The sequence below is a fragment of the Dioscorea cayenensis genome, unplaced genomic scaffold (genome assembly GCF_009730915.1).
Source record: "Dioscorea cayenensis subsp. rotundata cultivar TDr96_F1 unplaced genomic scaffold, TDr96_F1_v2_PseudoChromosome.rev07_lg8_w22 25.fasta BLBR01001220.1, whole genome shotgun sequence".
Taxonomy (NCBI): domain Eukaryota; kingdom Viridiplantae; phylum Streptophyta; class Magnoliopsida; order Dioscoreales; family Dioscoreaceae; genus Dioscorea; species Dioscorea cayenensis.
Genome location: NW_024087611.1, coordinates 13069 through 33598, shown reverse-complemented (window position 1 = coordinate 33598; position 20530 = coordinate 13069). Strand labels below are relative to the sequence as shown.

Genomic DNA, 20530 nt, shown 5'->3' with positions numbered 1-20530 from the left:
GAAGGGGTCATGAATACAGTCTGCTTCTTGAGAACCAACTTCACATATAATGCTAGTATATCTTTCTTGGTTGGATTCTTTAATTGCGGCAGTTTGTCGCCAAATCCATGCTTTGTAAGCTCCTCGCTTCGCTTTTTAAGGCATGTGAACTTTGCATAGTCCTCGGTTTCAGTTTCTTGATCTGCGACTCGGTTTCTATCATCTCCATGGAATGCGGAGGCACCATCGTCGAGTATGAGTAAACTTTAAATGATTTGTGCTAGTCTTTGCTCTCTTTCTACCCTTTACCTCAAAGTCTACATCCATATCTTGGGACAGAATCGTCCCCAAGTAGTCACCGATCCGTAATCGCTTGCCATGTGGCACGGGTTCGAGCTTGCCATCTAAGGCATTCTCATTCGATCAAAGCAGTCGTGAGCTCGATGAAGTGCATCCAATTTGCCTTGTGTTGCTTGAAGTTGTAAGGACAAGGCTTACGCTTTCTGCTGTTTGCCTCATCTCGAGCTTTACGTTACATTGCCAAAAGAGATTCAAGAACTTGGACTGTATTGGACCTTTGTGCATTGTTCTGACTAAGCATCTCCTCAATTTCTCTCTCCCTTTCCTCAACTCTGCTTTCAAGCGAGACGCATTGGAGACCACATCGGTTTCGATTGGCGCGACTTTTCAATTTCTTCCATCGACTTTTGATTTCTCCCCTTCTAAACTTTGAACATGTCTTTCGACTCTTTCAATTAGTGCCAATCTCTCGCTGCCAATTGTTGGACTTCATTTTTCTCCTTTTTCTGCGAGTAACCATTTTCAGCACGAGCGGCATCTGCCGATTCAATTGCTCTTTTTGCTTCCCTTTTCGTGACCACTGCACCTCTCATCCGCTTCATCAAATTTCTTGCATTCGAGTATAAATTTCTCTTGAAGATGGTTCTTCTCCTGTTCAAGAATTCGGGCTTCTCTTTCATGTGATAAAAGTCTGTAGTTTTAGCAAAAATCTAGCTTCTCATTTAACTCGTTGATTTCATCCCTCAAGGATAAGGCCTCCAATTCATGGTTCTTCGGTTTTGATTCAAGAGCCTTACAAATAAGCGGCAGCGATTATTACCCTAATTTCATCATTTTTAACTAGGGTAAAAATACCTAAATAGTCACCCACTTATTCGGGTATTCTTATATGGGTCATTAAATTATAAAAAATTTTAATTTGGTCACCCAACTTAAAGAATTGTGGTTGTTTTTAATATTGGTGCCTACACTATTAACGGTGGGTGGCGTGGCGGTGCATGTCACACATTTATTGCCACGTTGGCGATACATGTTAACATTGCAATGTTGAGTGACATGGTATTTCATGTGGCATCATTAACAACATGGAAGTGTTGACGGGGAAAATGATATTTTTGTCATGTGAATGCTGTTAATGTGGCGAAAAAAATAGATGACATGTACCGCCACATCGAGCCGCCATTAACGGCGTGAGCACCGAGGGGACCCAATTGGCCGTAATTCTAAAAATTGAGTGACCCAATTAAAATTTTTATAATTCAGTAATCCAAATAGAAATATCCGAATAATTGGGTGATCCAGATATTTTACCCTTTTAACTATAATATCAACATGAAACTTATAAAAAGATCGCATTTCAGTGAAGTGAAGAGACAATCTTACCTTCGGGTTGTGAAGCCGAGGTTAATTGATTGATTCTCGAGCATTATCAAACTTGACAATCAAATTTTTTTGATTTCCTCCTCCTCTGACAATGAAGTATGAAGTTTGGTAAAGAATATTGAAGATGAAAAAAAGACAAAAGATAACCTTTTTGCCACGGATGGACATAAAAATCTTCATGCTACACATTTTCTCCTTCAAAGTTCAACTTAAAAATACACTCACAAATGTCAAATTATTAGGCATAAACACTTGGGTTAAAGTCAATCATCTTCTATCATTTAATAACCATCAGTGATAGAGAGATTGACACTTCTATTCTAATTTATATGGGTCCAAAAAAATTCAAAATATTATATAAAAGATTAACAGGTCTTTTCACTTCTATTCTGTATCTTAAAATAAAAATATAATTCGATTTAAAGAGATATTTAGCTAGCAAGGTTATATAGTTACTTATATGAAGTTCTTTAAAGATGTAAATATAAATCAAAATTGTATAGGGTCATACATGTATAAACACCTAGAAAAGAAATGCAACACAAAAGATGTTTTTAGAAGTGATTTGTCTATCCTAGAAGTCCCTCAACCCGGAGTATTGAAAGCACCAAACACAAGAAAAAGAGACCCAAGCATGTCAAAAAAACAAAGGGAAAAATTACCTTCCCGGCTAAAAAAAGTTGGAGAACTCGACCCCTCAAAGCATCTTCCACGGTTTGCGGTTCCTTATTTGACCGTTTTCGGGCAAATGTTGACTTCTCCAAAGACCTGTCTTGAGTTCTCCGAGTAGCAACATCATATTTCCTCTTCCATTCGGGATGCCTCTTCCACAGTAGATTTATCTTGTTCACAAGCTGCAGACCAATCTTCCTTCGACAATACTTCTCCTAGACTCCGAGAGCGACAATTTGTGCGGTGAATTTCTCTTCCACGACTTGCAACTCCAAGCAGCTATTGTCGTATTTAGTTTTTCCAATCGGAGGATTCACGTTTCACGTGTTCTAAAGCTTTGGAAAGACTCAAACAGCGCTCCTCCAATGTGTTGCACTTGCTATTCAAGTTCATAATAGTTTGACTATACTCTGCGAAATGTTTTTGCTTGTCACTTAGAGCTTTCTCGTAGCGTGCCAAATATTACGCCTACGTGTCTCTCATTTGCTTCAAGTCGCTACGAAGCAAACCTAATTTGTCTTCAAATGCACGGCATTTTAGCTCAAAGAGCACTCCTCTCGGAGATGATTTGATCTAATTGCTTATTAACAAGGTCAAGTATCGGCCCTTTCAAAGCTGCAAAAATCAATAAAAAGTCAAGAGTTTACGGGTTCACAAAGATATTAAATTCAAGTAAAAAGCCGACTTCAAATTTTCATATCAAGAGATGTAATTCTGATTTGGTCTTTGAACCACTGCAACACTAACCAAGAATAAAAAGTTCACAAATCGAGTAAATATGTGTTTCACCTAAAATACATGGCCAACCCATGTCACTGACGACAAAAAGTATATGGACTCAATCGAACACAAATACACAAGCATACTATGGCTAATCGGAAAAATGAGAGTTTCATCTAGTACATAAAATGGGTAAAAAAATAATTGGAAGCGAACCATTGTTGTAAGAATGCTTTGCCAATTTCCTCCATTTTCCCGGACCATGTGAAGATGACTCGTACTCGGTGAGAAGATTATCCGGAACCTATACTGAGACAAGAAAAAGTTAATGATCACTATCTTTAACTGACTTAAAACGTATTTAGTGCCTCAGCACTATCAAGATGCAACAATGTACTATTAATAAAAAAAAAGCAACGTCATCAAATCACACTCAATAGGATGATGACCATATGGAAATATACTCTTGACAAACAAATGTATCATAAAAAGGTGTAATAAAGAACTCTCTCGAGCATGCTCCCCACAAAGCCTTTGGGAAAGAATTTGTGGCTTGTAACGTTAAACTTCCTACGGACAAACATAATACACGGTATGCCCAACAAGGCAAGGCCATTGAAGCATAAATCACCATGGAAGAATCTTCACTCCCTCGATAACCCTAATTGGATTAAGTTATGCAATTGTAGTTGAGGCATGATATTTTTTCCCATAATTTCATCATACATTCATTCATCGAAATCCTCCTTTGGACAAAGAAAATGTGAGTAAAGCCATCCAAATTGCCTTCAAATTGAAAGCTGGTATATAGAAGGTCCAACACTAGGCATAAGAAAAAAATATACATATATAAAAGAATCCATGGAGAAGAAAAAGAAAAAGCAAAGCGATTACTAACTATATTGAAAGAAATTCTATATATAATACAAGCATTCAAATTTAGGCCAATATCAGGTTTCAAGAAGGCGAGTACCCCGAGAAAGGCAGAGAACTACTGATATAGACCCACCGGTGTCTTTGTTAAATAGCAAAGATCTCAACGACTTTCACTTCAATAAAATTCTACGCAAATAAATGGGTTTGAGCGGAGAAACTAAATTAAATTTCTAGACTCCCACCCTCAAAAAAACTAGAGCGACAGGCGAGAACTAATTCGAGCAACATGATTATCCATCTACTATCCGTTTCTTCTATTAAATGAAAACCAAAGCGCATTATACAAGTTTGCCAAAGCTTAAGTCTGGAAGGATGCTACCCAAACTCAAATACCTATATTGAGATATACTAACTTAATCGATGCGAGGGGCAATTAATTAGTTCCATACATGCAAGTCCATTAATTAGACATGTTGCAAACAAGCTAATTAAACAAGCTCTAATATTGTGTAAGATGCAAACCAAAAAAACATATTATACGAGGCTTGATTTAACCCAAAAAGTTATGCTAATAGGGCTGAGACCCATACCTCTACCCTTATCTACCAATTTAATTGATGTAGGACAATTAGTTACTTTAATACTAACTAAAAGCATGTATTTAGAAATATCCATAAGGGGTTTATTATGCAAAAAAGCCGACAAACATGCCACTAAACTTCAAGAGTTCAATCTCATTAGCCCTCAAATTGTTTTCATTTGAATTTCTTATAAAAATTGAACCATGCACTCAGTGGCAATTCAGAGTTTTAAAAACCAAACCAAGCAAAAATGTTGTGTGAAGTGAAAATATCTAAGTATAAGCCAAGCTCATCCTACTGAGACATAACCTAAGGAATAGCTCTTTATCTTGATCCCTCTAGTCTAATTGTAATTTTGTAACAACATAATGGTTTTTCTATATCATTTAATGTCCTCTACATAAAAGTTCCTAATCAACCATTTCATCATCTAAGGCCAGGCTTTGATGAGTATGACACATTTTCGATGTGACAGTGAGTTGGCTCGACAAAGGTGGTGCTTCTTAATAAACCAAAGGAAAAGGTTGCATTTAAAAAAATAATTTCCTTTTCGGTTTAACTTCAAGTTTGGGGAATTGCAGGGAAAAGACCAATTCATTCAATTTGAGAAGTCTGCGAAAAATTAAACCATTCCACTTCAAGTGATTTTAAAATCTGAACTTCAGTTTGGTTTTAACTCAAGTTTCTAGAATTGCAAAAAAATAATACAAGTCCACTTAATTGGATAAGCCTCTAAAAAAACAAACCTTCTCACCCAAAATTATCCTAATATCTCACAAGAAACACCAAAAAAATAAGTTAGATCAACAAGAAGAAAGAACAAGTGAATGAACAACAAGCGTACTATCTATCTATGACCCGGATGAACATAGGGACAAAAAAAGGAGTAATATGAGCGAAAGAAGGCTCATAATCAGCTCACGAGGTGCGAGGTCGAGGGGCTAGACCTCGCAAAAATCATCCACAAAATCATCCATTTTGTATTTAAAAGCCCAATAGATTTCTTTTTGAAAACCAATGCGCAACTACCACATGTCTTCTAGGAGTATCCGGGAAGAAAAAGAAATCGGCGAGTGCCAAGTGCTTCGAGGACCTTCAAAGATTTCCATCCTTTATACCCTTATTTTCCCTGTGATAAACATCATTAGCAAGGTTTCCTCTTCAATGGGAAACATGGGAAATTGGTTATTATTCACTTTATAAGATTCCCAGGCGCTCTAAATCTCAGGGAGATCATCCATTTAATTAGAACTTCACATTTTTCTATCGAAGTGCGCTAAGTAGCATAGTTCGAGACATACACGGAGGTCCATATCATCAAAAAAGAAAAGGGGATAGGGAATTTGATGATGTTAGCCCTTTATTGCTAAATTTTATTATAGAAAAAAATAAAGGGTATTACGGATGGAAATCCGGAAGGTGAAAGACAAAGGGGCAGCTATAGATCTGTTTTCTTCCCGGAAGATCCGAGAAGACATGTGGCAGTTTGTATCCACGTAGATTGGTTTCCTAGAGGCAACCCTCACAAGAGAAAAAGGAAGGTTGAATTTAGGGAAGGTTTTGTAGGGGATCTAGCCCTCGAAGAGCCAATCTCTGGCTCTTCTATCCCTCTGTTATTACTTAGTATTTCTTTTGTTTTTTTGTCCTACGTTCATCGGCCATAGGGCATATAATACGCTTATTGTTCATTCACACATTCTTTCCGGTTGATATAACCTGCTTATTTCTCATTGTTTTACGGCTACACATCACTGGTATCAAAGCTCGGCGGGTTGTGGGTTACTATTAGTGTGCAAAGCAGTTCAAGATTTGAGAACTCAAAGGACCCGGAGATAATAAAGAAACATTTAGGAACAACAGAAAAAGATACGAGTTTGGCAAAAATACATATTTGAATTGCATGAATTAGCTCAAAAAATCAAAAGTACAAAATGGATAAGCTACAATGTGCCACGGGAAAGATGCAAGAAATGCATTCCTATAGCTTTATCCCAGTTTCGCCAATTGGAGAAAGTAGTGGTGTTTGAAGTAGAGGCTTTAAATTGGTTTCAATGGATTGATGGTAGGAGTACAATGCGCTCTTGGAGTGCGTTTTAACATGCTTTCTCTCAAATAGACAAGTGTAGTGGAGTTTCATGACTAGTTTAAGCTACTATCATCACGGTTGAAGCATGCGGTGGAAAAACTTCTTCTTTTTGGAGCTTTCATGAATGACTTTAAAGAAAAACATCAAAGCAAAAGCTTGGAGAAGGCTGACCTAAAATTAAGCACACACAATGGATGTTACCCATACCATCCAAGAAAAAGCATTGGGCCTGCAAAGTACTAAGGAAAACCCATTAGAGTCACTAAGCCTAGCCAGGAGCCTATGAAATATGCAACAACTTACAAGCCCAATGAATCATTCCAAACAAGTTGTTGAAGCTTACAAAAACATGAAAGTTTGACAAAGAACATAGAAACACTAAGGGTGACCAAACCTTCGTAAGGAAGGAGGGTTTCAGACAACTATTCGAGGCAAAAAGCTCAAAAAAATGCAAGAAAAGGGGCTTTATTTACATTTGTGATGAAAAAAATTTGGTCCAAATCAACGTGCAAATTTAAGCAATATCACTGTGACTCTCGAAGAAGATGAAAATAGGGGAAATTATTAAGGAAGCAAATCTACCCAATGTATGTTCTTACAAGTATGCTTATCACAAGAAGAATAAGATAGAAAAAATTGTCAACGAGATGCTTGCTTCTCGTACTATTAAACCTAACACTAGCCTATGTTCCGACCCTAGTTACGCATGTAGAAAAGCAGGGCGAGAGATGGAGACTTTGTGTGAGACTATCGTACTTTGAACTACATTATTATTACGAACAAATTTCCAATTCCGGCATGGACAAGCTAGCACGGCAACAATATTCTCTAATGAGGTGTTTGTTTGCTAGGATTTGGAACGCCGTGTTAATAGAGTTGCATGATTCCCCAAAACCATTGTTTGATTGGGTGGATTTATCAAATCCATTGTAACTAAAAATTCTTTAACTTTTGATTTTGAGGGATTTTACCTAACTCCCGAAGTGCAAGTAAGTCAAAATGCTAGGATTTGAAGCTCCCATGCAAGTCACATGTGACTATCATGCTTTGCATTTTTATTTTTATTTTTATATAATTATTATAATATATAAATAATTAAAATAATAATTAAAACATTTAAATAAATAAATAAAAATAAAAAGTATTATTTAAAATTAAAATAAGTAATTAATAATTAAAATAAAAATTAAATTAATAATTAAAGTAATTAATACAATAAAATTAGCATACTCAAATACATCTAAATAAATATACATTTCTCGAATCTAGATTTACAAATCCTTCAAATCAAACACAAAATCGTATAAACAATATTTCCAATTACATCCAACCAAACAATAAATTTGGCCCTCCTATATTTTCATATATTTACAACTACACATAATTGGAAATCCACTATATTAACAACTAGTGCAATTAAAAACGTTAAGCGCCCTTAAGGAGATGAAAATGTAAATCGCCGGAGATGCTAAGTGCCACTTGAGGCACTTGCCTGAGCGACAAGAAGTGCTATTTAAACAAATAAAAATATATATACAAAACATTGAATTTACATAAGATTGAACTTAAATTATCATAATAATCATCTACTAAAATAATGAAGATCCAAAACAAAATCATTAACTTAAAACATAAAAGACAATCTAAACTTTCAAGTTTAGTATGCAACACCTAATTTAGAATCTTAATTCTAGTATAATCAACATCTAACTCTATTAGTCTTTCAGTTTTCTTATGAAGTTTCTTGTTTTTTTTTTAATATCTTTCTTTGTTTTATTTCTTTTGGTCTTCCCATATTCCAAAAAGTTGCCTTAAGTAATTTTGAAAAATACAAAAACTACAAAAACTACACTTGCCAAGTATAATTGTTTATATTTCATAAAAAGCATTTGTTACTCTATAATATAGTTTCCTAAAAAGCATTTAAAAAAATGTGAAAAAGAGAAAAAAATAACAAAGGCAAGCTTTTTCTTGCTTTTTCCTTGTGTTTGGGGCTGAAAGCGCTCGTTTAGGTACCACTTCTTTGATGGTGCTTCGCCTAGTGGGTTATGAAGCACTAATCTCACCTAGCCTTGCTTGGGTGTTTATTGCACTTTTAATAACACTGGCAACTACATTCAACCAAAAAAACTACTTAAAGTGAATCAATTACCATTAGATTAGAGTGAAATCTGCGAGATACTTCAAAGATTGCATTCAGTAAACATGAAAAGCAAAAAGAATTATTGGTGATGCCTTTTTGGCCTCTCTAATATACTTCTACTTCTCAGTCATTGATGAGTAAAGTTTTTTAGCAGAATTTGAGTAAATTTGTTTTTGTGTTCTTTGATGACATTAATCCACTGCCCAGATTTGAATTGGCACTTGCGTGTACCTACACATCACCCTCGACCTTCAACAACATCGACCAAGTTGTTAATATGAAGAAATGTTCTTTTTGCTTAACCCAAACTGGAATATTTGTGGCATATGCTTTTTGAAAAGGCGTGGCGGTGATCTGAGAAAAATTCACGATGCGCTAAAGTGGCCTGTTCCAAGAGATTTAAAGGGGCTTTCATAGTTTTTCTAGGATCTTCCGGAGTTTCCATTCTTAATACCCAGTTCCTTCTATGATAGACCATAGTAATAAGGGTCTTACACATTTCAAGTTCAATTGAGGTTTGAGAATTACAACAAAGATAAGTTCATTCAATTTGAAAAATCTCCAAAACCTAACCTATCTCATCCCAAATAATCCGCGCATTTCCAATTACCGACTACACATCTTAAGATTCCACAAGCTGTTGAGTAGGCGTATACTAATTGGAGATAAAAAAATAATACCACAACAAATTGAGAATTCACATTTACGAGTAACTAAAAAATCTCTCCTTTTTACTTGTTTGGATTAAGAAAGTCTTGTTACTCAAACATCAAGTTCTTCAAATTCCAATTGCCACAAGAATTACATCCTTTGTTTGGCTCCCCTAGAACCCAAATTTATCTAACCATAAACAAATGAGACTTTAACAAGCTCAATTGAATTCTAATACATATCAAATGAAGTGAACAACCTACATTTAAAAGAGAGCCAGCCATAAAAACAAAAAATTCCAAAAGAAAAAAATGCATGAAGCCATATCCCATGGATAGAACAAGAACATTATATGCAGCGTAAATGTCTAACATCATCAAAGATACTAAGGGCATAAATGAAAGTATACCGAATAATATTACCAAGTGTCGCATCAGAAACATGGCAAGCTGCCCTCAACTTATTTTCTATGTTTTGTATTGCCTTTGAACACTGCAAATCAGCCTCTAAAAATGTGGTTCGTTTGTAATCCTGTCACAATAGTAGTTATGAACAATCCTGCAATGACCTCATTTCTTATGTCACTTTGTTCACAAGCTCAACCGCTTGCATATTTTTTAATACATTCTATCATAAATATTGTAAATAAGAAACTCTGATCATAAGTAAGATTTCTTATTTTTCAAAAATGAACAAAGGGAATGCCATTAGTCATAATCCCACTTTCAAGTAAAAAAATTCTATATGTATACGGAAAATGACATGTCATACTCATGAGCTAATAATTTGTGAACTAAGAGGCGACATATGGAGTAAATTCTACATAATGAAGTCAACGATGACATCCTCGTGACAATTATGTGTAAAAATAAAAAGCATTGGTGGTTCAATGCAGCGATAATCACTGGTGCAATAAAAGAAAAATTAAAAATACCATCACCAAGCTGAAGCAGTGAGTCATTTACTCCTAAATAGATTTATGCAAGCATGCACATTAAAGAAAGCATAAAATTATTTTTCTATGCAACTATTTTTAACAAAATATATATATATTGTTAACAAGTTAAAGTTATGCATGTCCTCTGGACATAACCAAAAACACACAAAAAAAGCAGGGCATGTGCACCACTCACATCAATGAAGAGAGATGTCGAGTCAACCAACAAGTAATAATAACCAATGGAAAAAAGTTTCCCCACTTGAATAAATCTTGATACACAATCAATTAAGTAAACCTTATTACAATTCTACCCCCAGAGATCTAATTTAATATGCAATCAATCACTTTACATAGAAAGAGAAATCAATAACTTTCGGTGAGTTTGGATTTCAATATTTCATGTGACAAACTAGCGAGACAAAACAACAGGCATGGCGACAAGAAAATGAATTTCACCATACCTCGAAAGCCTTCTTGCAAAAGCTATGGAGAAGCTTTTCATAATTCATCCGCTGTAAACCCGGACCCAAGCTGCAATAGCATTAAATGCGACAAGGGACTCTGAATGGCATCTTCATGAGCTTCTATAAGACCCAGCACTGCCAAACAACAAGTATAAAAATTAGAGAGTGCGAGATAAGCGGCAATTACACAATTTGATGACATTTTAGGTAATATAGCTTAAGAAATAAACATACATTTGTTTGACCATCAATTGCACATCAAGATGTATACATGAAAAAGTGATTGCATTTAAAAGTCATCAAATCATGTTAATCCGACATGCACAAATCCGAACATGTAACTATTGTTAGATGTATGTATGTATATTAGATGTATGTATGTATGCATGTATCTACATTGGGTATACTTGTATCTTTGGCTTCTATATGAAGCCCCATGATCACACTTGTTTGGTGTGCAATAGATGAGCATTGATCTATCTCTTCTATCTTCTATCTTCTAACATGGTATCAGACTAGGTACCCATCTCCGGCCATCTTCTCCGGCCACCTCTCTGGCCACTTCTCCGGCAATCTTCTCAGGCAACATTTCCGGCCATCTTCACCGGCCATTCCTCCTTCACTAGTCTCAACCTTTCATTCATTCCTTCATTCTCTTTTCATCAAAAACTCAAATCTCTTCCTGCCGCCTCATCTGCGTCGCCCGGCTTGCCCCGGCTCAGCGGCACTGGCGGGTGCCCTCGCGCCCGCCCGCGCCTTGCGCGCCCGCCAAGCCTCGCCGCGCCCGCCAAGCCTCGCCCGCGCCCGCCAAGCCTTGCGGCGCCCGCCCAAGCCTCGCCGCGCCCGCCAAAGCCTCGCCGCGCCCGCCGCGCCTTGCGGCGCCCACCAAGCCTCAGCTGCGCCCAGCGGCGCCCGCCCGCCTGCGGCGCCCGCCAAGCCTCGCTGCGCCCGCGGCGCCACTGCACGCGCCAGTCAGAGCCTCGCTGCGCCAGCGGCGCCCAGCCCGAGACCTCGCCCGCGCCCGATCGCGCCAGCAGCGCCCCAGCGCGCCTAGCCGCGCTTCGGCGGTGACACGCCTCGCCGTTACTTCCACCGGCCAGCGCTTTGTTCGCGGAAGTCACTGTTACTTGCTCGACCTACCAACCTCCACCTTTTTCCATCAATTCCCTGGCATAAAGACTTTGGGCCTTCCTCCAAACATATGAAGACAACCTAAAGAGTTTCCTTGTCTTTCAAAACAAAGACAATGATGTGATTGCCCTGTGTGCATGTGAATGTGTGACTAAACAACATATATATATATATATATATATACATGGACGCTTATGGTTTCAGTGGGGTGTTACCTGAAATGCGTCACCGCAATCTCCATCATTCGGATGTGGTACTTGATGGCACCAACTATATTGCTTGGCGACTCACTATCAAGCGTATTCTCGATGGCATCCGCGTTCTTCGTCACGTTGACGGTACATGTCTTGCTCCCTCGCTCCCACTCTCCACGACACCATTCCCTCCACGAGGCCTCTACTCTTCTTCTGACATTTGGCGACAATTTGAGAAATGGGCGGTGATGATTCTACGGCCAAGATGATGATGCAGTCGAGGGCGGTCACTCTTGATATTCGTACTCGAGTTAGCGATCTTCCCACGCTCGGGCGATGTGGGACTACCTTGAGCGTCGTTACTGTGGTTCCAGTCAGGCACAGCTTTATACCTTATACCAGGCTCTCACTAGTCTTCAGCAGGGCGAGGACACTGTCGACCAGTTTTATAGTCGGTATTGTGCCTTATGGCGTCAGATTGATGCTCTGACTCCTCCCTATTGTGCTGTTCATGCTGCCCAGATCCTTACCTGTTCTGAGTCTTGCTCACGTCGCCGTAGCCATGATGAAACACGACGTATGTATGAGTTCATTATGCGTCTTCGTCCCGAGTTTGAGCAAACTCGGGCTCAGTTACTGCATACTCCCTCGGTCTATTCTTTGGATGATGCCTTCACCTTTGTTCGTGCTGAGGAAACTCGTCTTCGGGCTTCCTTCACAGGGGGAGGTAGTGCTCTTGCTGTCTCTCGTCCTCCTCCTCTCTCTTCGTCATCATTTACTAGACCTCCGGCTCCTCCTGTCTCATCTCGGGCTTCTTCTACAAGGCCGAAACGCACTGTGATTTGTCACTACTGTGGTTTGTTTGGTCATCTTGAGCGTGAGTGTCGGAAGAAATAACGTGGACTTCCGCGTACTTCTTCTTCCCCACCTCTTCTACCACTGCCTCCCTCTCACCAGCAGGCACACTCTGTCCAGGTCTCTCCTGCTACATCATCTCCTGCTCCACTATCTTCTCCTCCGCTGTCTCCTGCTGATCAGCAGTTGTTGGCCATGTTCCGACAGTTTCAGCAGTCCCATCTCTCAGACTCCACTGGACATGCGCGCTCGGCTCAGGTTCCTCCTTCTGCTCCAGGTAGTTCCTGTCCTCTCTGGCTTCTTGATTCTGGTGCTTCTCTTCACATGACTCCTGATGCCACTCATCTTCATAATTCTCGTCCACCCTTACATATCACACGTGTTCATACTGCTGATGGCACCCTCCTCCCTATTTCATCTACTGGCCATTTTTCTTCTACATTTTTTTCTGTTCCCTATGTATCTCATGTTCCTCGCTTATCCATGAACCTCATGTCTGTTAGTCAGCTTACTGATTATGACTGTCAGGTTATTTTTGACCGTACCTCATGTCGTGTGCAGGATCACAGTGGGACAGTGATTGGAGCTGGCCGCCGCCATGATGGAGTCTATGTGTTGGATACCCTTCATCTGCCATCTTCAGCTAAGTCTGTTTATCACTGTCATGTTACAGTTTTATCTCATCATATGTGGCATCATCGTCTTGGTCATTTATGTCCCTCTCGTCTAGCATCTCTTGTTCGTCTTGGAGTTTTAGGAGCTGTCTCTCCTTCCTCTGATGTTGTCTGTGTTGGCTGTAAGCTTGGTAAACAGCTCCAACGTCCTTATCCTATGAGTGTATCTCAGACTACTGCTCCTTTTGAACTTATTCATTCTGATGTTTGGGGTCCTGCTCCTTTTGTTTCAAAAGGAGGTAATCGCTATTATGTTATTTTTATTGATGACTACACTCGCTTTACTTGGATCTATTTTATGCATAATCGTAGTCAGTTATTGTCTATTTATCGATCTTTTATAGCCATGGTTCACACACAATTTGCTGCCTCAGTCAAGATTTTCCGATCTGACTCGGGTGGTGAATACATTTCTCAGGCTTTTCGTGCATTTTTGTCTTCTGAGGGCACCTTGCATCAATTATCTTGTGCTGGGGCTCATCCTCAGAATGGAGTAGCTGAACGCAAGCATCGTCATATCTTAGAGACGGCTCGTGCTCTTCTTCTTGGTGCTTTTCTCCCTCCTCACTTTTGGGCTGATGCTGTTAGTACGGCTGTTTATCTAATTAATCTTCAACCTTCCTCTCATCTCCATGATCGCAGCCCGGGACAGTGTCTTCATGGGACACCTCCTCGCTATGATCACCTTCGTGTTTTTGGTTGTCGTTGTTTTGTTTTACTCTCACCTCGGGAGCGGACCAAGCTCACCGCCCAGTCTGTCTCTTGCGTTTTTTTGGGATATAGCCTTGAGCATAAAGGTTATCGCTGCTATGATCCTGTTACCCGTCGTATTCGTATATCTCGCGATGTCACGTTTGATGAAGCCACCCCCTTTTATACCTCTCCTTCTTCTTCTGAGTCTTCCTCTCCTTCGGTTCCTCTATCTTTCCTTTTCCCTACCATTTCTCCTGTGGATACTTCTCCTGTGCCTTCCTCTCCTCCATCCATCACTCCTCCTGAGCTTATTAGTTCCTCCTCTCTTGATCCTCCTTCTCCACTCTCTGTTGAGTTTCCTGCTGTGTCTACCCCTTCTTCTTCACTCCCTCCAGCTCACCCGCCAGTTCGGTTACTTTATCATCGTCGGGATCCCACAGTGACTCCACCAGGGCAGGTCCTCTCTGACGCCTCTCCTACTATTGATCCAGCTCATGAGGTATCTTTTCCTCCTTACTCTCTACGTGATCGCTCCACTTTACATCCACCTGTTCGTTATGCTTCTGCTAGCACTAGTGTCTCAGATGTCATTGAGCCAGGAACCTACAGGGAAGCGGTTCGATCCTCTGAGTGGCGGATTGCCATGGCTGAGGAGCTTGATGCCTTGTCTCGGACTCACACGTGGGATATTGTTCCTCTCCCTGCTCATGCCATTCCTATTACTTGTCGCTGGATCTATCGGGTGAAGACCCGTTCTGATGGATCTCTTGAGCGCTATAAGGCGCGTCTTGTTGCTCGCGGCTTTCAGCAGGAGTATGGTCGTGACTATGAGGAGACTTTTGCCCCCGTGGCCCACATGCACACTGTTCGTTCATTAGTTGCTGTTGCCGCTGTTCATCGATGGGTTCTTCATCAGCTTGATGTGAAGAACGCCTTTCTTCATGGGGACCTGAAGGAAGAGGTCTACATGACTCCTCCTCCTGGTCTTCAGGTGCCTCCAGGATCTGTTTGTCGCCTACGCCGTGCTCTCTATGGTCTCAAACAGGCTCCTCGTGCCTGGTTTGAAAGGTTCAGCACAGTTGTTGAGGCTGCTGGATTTACTCCGAGCATACATGATCCGGCAGTTTTCCTTCATTCTTCACCTCGTGGCCGGACCATTCTTCTTCTGTATGTGGATGATATGATTCTTCTTGGTGATGATTACGCTCATATTACTTTTTGTGAGGCGAAAGCGTGTGAGACCTTCTTGATGGTCGATCTCGGTCCGCTTCGTTATTTTACGGGTATCGAGATCACATCTCATCCCGATGGTTATCGATTATCTCGAGCGTTACACTCTCGATCTTCTTACTCGCTCTGGCTTGACTGATACTCGTCTGCCGCTACACCGATGGAGTTGCATTTCTGACTTCGTGCTTCTGATGGGATTCCCTTACCTGATCCTTCTCGCTATAGGCATCTTGTTGGCAGCTTGGTATATCTCGCTGTTACACGTCCTGATATTTCTCACGCTGTGCACATTCTCAGTCAGTTTGTTGCGGCCCCCACCTCTATTCATTATGGACATCTTCTCCGGGTACTGCGATATCTTCGTGGCACTGCCTCGCGTGGTCTGTTCTACTCCCACCGGTCCACTCTTGACTCTGAGGGCCTATTCCGATGCTACTTGGGCCAGCTCCCACGATGATCGGGTCTACATCAGCTGGCTATTGTATCTTTCTTGGGTCTTCCCTTGTTGTTTGGAAGACTAAGAAACAACAAAGCTGTTGCCAAGTCCGAGTCTTGAGGGTCGAGGTTCGATGCTTTTAGCTTCTCGATGCAGGGATGTACTTTGGATTCGCTCGCTCTGCGAGGATTTTTGGTGTCTCGATCCATTCTCCTATTCCTATTCACTGTGGCGATGCACGGGGAGCCCTTCAGATTGCTGCTGATCCGGTCAAGCATGAGCTGACCAAACACATTGGTGTGGATGCGCACTTCACCCGTTGTCATGTTCGTGCTCATACTGTCTCGCTTCATTATCTTCCCACAGAGGTTCAGGTGGCTGATTTTTTCACTAAAGCACAGACTCGTGATTAGCATTTATTTATGTTATCCAAACTCAAGACACATGATCCACCTTGAGTTTGAGGGGGGGTGTTAGATGTATGTATGTATATTAGATGTATGTATGTATGCATGTATCTACATTGGGTATACTTGTATCTTTGGCTTCTATATGAAGCCCCATGATCACACTTGTTTGGTGTGCAATAGATGAGCATTGATCTATCTCTTCTATCTTCTATCTTCTAACAACTATAAGGCTATTTTTGAGCAATACTTAACAATTACTGTATAGTCAAACCAATTTAAAACTGATATGCAATACCATCTCCACAAGGGAGTGTTGGTATAACACTTCCTCAACCGAGAAGTGGAGAGCTCAAGTTATGTCTATGCCAACATGGCTTGTCCACCATTTTCTAGGGGAGAAAAAACTATGAGCCATTATGGTCTGTGAAATAGTTCTTACTTCTTCAGTTGGTTTTGTTCGGTCAAAAGATTTTATGTAAACTTCAGCAGCTTTATCGTAAGCCCTGCGGCATTCTGCTTCCTCAACACTCTGCAGGAGTTAACACAATGGCATGTCAGGGACAAATAAGTCATTTGCTTATGTATTTCAAATCAATGTTTCTACATTAGGCAACTTTGCACTGCAACGAACACCATAAGGAATAAATTAATAGGAAAAATAAGTCATACACTTCACATCAATTGCAAAGACAAACCTTTCTCCATTTAGGATGGTAAATACTATATGTATCATTTCCTTCAATTAAGAATTTGGAAGAATCGTGAGTAAAAGAGAGATATAAGTAGGAATATACTATCTCACATCTTCTAAGGCTTCACTAGCAGAAAAAAATTTTGAAGCATTTTTCCATAAATAATTTACAATATACCAATCAGGCGAGAGGCAAAGGAAAAGATCTAGCAGACTACTTTCAAATGAAAACAAATTTACCAAAATGAACAAAGTTATTGAGTTCATGATCCACTATCAAATGTCAAGAATATTTTATGCACTGCTAAAGAGTGCTTGGACCTAATTTAATAATAGAAACTAGGCAAATTCCCTCACTTTGCATTAGGATTTTACAATTTTGAGGGTTTTGAGCTAATATTGTATATAGACATATAATATAAACTATGATTAAATAACTCTTTATAATGCAAACTATTGGCATATCTAGTTTTGAAAAGTCTCATGAACATTTACTGCACAAACAAATAAGTGTAATTGAATTTTTTTATTATTAATACCATATTTAATATAAACAAAAATTGATTAACAATTTGCTTTGTGCCCTTCAAATTATCTAGTTTATAACTAACAAATTGTAATAACATATTATATTATATATTACATATCATATAATTAAAAAATAGTTTATAATTCTAAAATAATATTTAAAAATATTTTTATTAGCCTAGCATTTATCCAAATGACTAGACGATTGAACCATTTACCTAGGACCTAGAGCCTAGAAGGGTTTGATGTTTGAACTAATTCCAATGATATACTCCAAACAATACACAAACTGTTGGTATACTTTTCAATGACTCCCCCCTCCCCCGGAACACAATTTACAACTTTTCTCGTATTGTGATCTCCAAAGGTCAACTCTTCTAAAAAGGTGTTGAGTTGGAATTCTCACAAAATAAAAATATTTTTTAATAATTATAATTAGTTTGAAATATCTAATGGAATATTTAATGCAAATAAATAAATGGAATTAAGCATTTCCCATTACTAATATCAAATTTGATGTAACAAAGACTTAAATGCAATATGGAAAATTCTTAAGATTTAAAATTCTGCCTCGAAACCCTCTCGAACCAGATTATACAACTACTTTAAGTATATGTATAGATACTTACACTAAAATTTAGAAGTTCAGGAAATCATGTAATCCTCATCACTTTGATGATAAATATAGTTTAAAAGGTGATTTTATCAAAATCAAGTTTATGAGTCCACCAATGTTTCTCGCTTACAAGCAATCCTAGCTCTCTTGCTGCATCTTATTAGGATATCACATGTGAAAAGAAATAGAATATAATGCCCATGGCTTTAAGATGTGATGCTAAACAGGAACAGTGTCTAGACAAACTAATAATTGGTGCTTATGGGAGCATGGATAGATGTCCTCCATTACATGACTGCCTAAGGAAATAATCATGTGAGACTAATCATTATCTTAAACCATTCTCTGAGGAATAATTCTTCACAAACTACACAGGACATAATAATCAGAGGAATTTAAATATTGAAATGGAAAAAAGCAATTGCATACCTGCCATGAGGAGGATATTGTAGGCACAGCGCCTTTATTGATGGCATCCAAGAATGACTGTGTGATACCAGCAAGAACAGGGCCAGTTAAGATGGTAGCACCAACTTGCTTAGGTCGGGTTCGTTCAAAAATGAACTTCGTCAACGCATCCAGACCTGATCTAAATTCTGGCCTTAATTCATTTAACTACAAAATACAAAGAGACGGCATTGATAAAAACACAAATAAGATCAACAAACACAATTGAAGTATATCATTGAATGAAAAAAGAAAAAAGTACAGCAAGCCTCACTAGAATCTGGTCAAGACGTTGAAGATCACTTTCTTTGTTCAATGGGCGCACAAGTGCAAAACATTCCCTATCAGGAAAGAGATTGTGAATAGACTCGCGAATCTGCTAGATGGTATATTATTAGGTCATCTTGCACCTTAAATTGGAAAATAATTCTATCAGATAAAAAAAAGAACAGTAAAAGAGTGGACAATACCTCATTCTTTGAAGATAAATCTTTTCCTAAACCTTGCACAGGCTTCAAGGCTAATTCTAAATAATCACGTGGAGTGATTTTCTGATTTCCCTCAGATAATTCTAAGTAGAAGTCCTGAAAATTGGAAAATATGTACTTTACATATGAAAAAAAGAAGAGCATATAACGAAAAGGGACTGTAAGAAGAAAAAAGTAATTCTAACAAACAATATGAGAGCTGTACTAAACAAGAATCAAATTGAAATCACCCTTAGCAACCAAACAAAGATAGGAGAAAACTGTCCAATTTCAGATACTGTAGATTTTCCACCAGAGACTCTAACTCGGATGTGTTTGGTCATTTCTGTGACAAGTGATAGGCGATCCAGTGCAGCTTCATCAATGCCACCCATCTGAGAAAATAACGATCAGATCCAAACCAACTAAGAATGGCCCAGACTTTGATCAGGGAAAAATATCACATTGAATAAAGCCAAGAACATCTAACCTGATTATAGACAAACATACTTGATAGCAAAACTGCAAGGGAGAATATCTGGGTGCTATAGGTCCCCTATTACACCAAAAGATGGAAAGAGCATATTTGTCAACATTTGAGAAATCAACTTGAGCTGAATAGCGGCAAAAAGATTAAAAATAGCGCATTTGGTATGTTTTAAAGGAAAAGAGAAAATAGAATACAATCAAGTGAAGCAAAGAAATCTTAAGTGTTATTGCTCCCTACAAAGCAAAGGAGCAGATACAATAACAAAGGGTTTTCCACTAAACTTTTTGTTAAACTGACATTCGGAAATCAAGCAAAATCTAGATTATTTTCCTTTTTTATCTAAAACCAATGGAAACAAGAGTGTTGCATAACTAAGGAATTAGCTACTCAGGTTCAGCTTGATTATCAAATCTAATAAATGAGCCAAGATCAAGTTGAATATAACTCAAGGTTATTGAGCTTATGCATTTGTTGGCCTGTTTGCGCTCAGCTTGAAATAGCTTGGTTTACCATACAATATAATACTTAAGATATTATAAATAATTCTAATCAATTCTGCAACACAATTTCAATTGTTTATAATTGTTAAGGCAATTGTCTTCCCAGTTATCCACTTGGATTTGAATCTTCCAACAGCCAAATAAAGTTCATTTTCCATAAGTTATCTAGCTGAAAAAGGTGCCTATCATTGGCTAGTTCTCAAAATAATATTAATTTTACATGAAAATTTGCAGAAATTAATTATTGTTAGAAACTAGTTTCAGTTTGAAGTGCAGGTCTTGGCATGCTATAAAGATAGCTCCTATACAACTAGGCGTCACAGATTTCCCATAATCATTAGTTTCAAGGTAAGTTTGCTGCATATAAACCTCC

The 20530-nt window shown here is 38.8% G+C and overlaps 1 pseudogene; it reads right to left on the bottom strand.

Annotated features, from left to right (window-relative positions):
- Nucleotides 1-383: 383 nt before the first annotated feature.
- On the bottom strand, nt 384-19722 carry LOC120255864 (annotated as a pseudogene).
- Between the last annotated feature and the right edge of the window lie 808 nt (nt 19723-20530).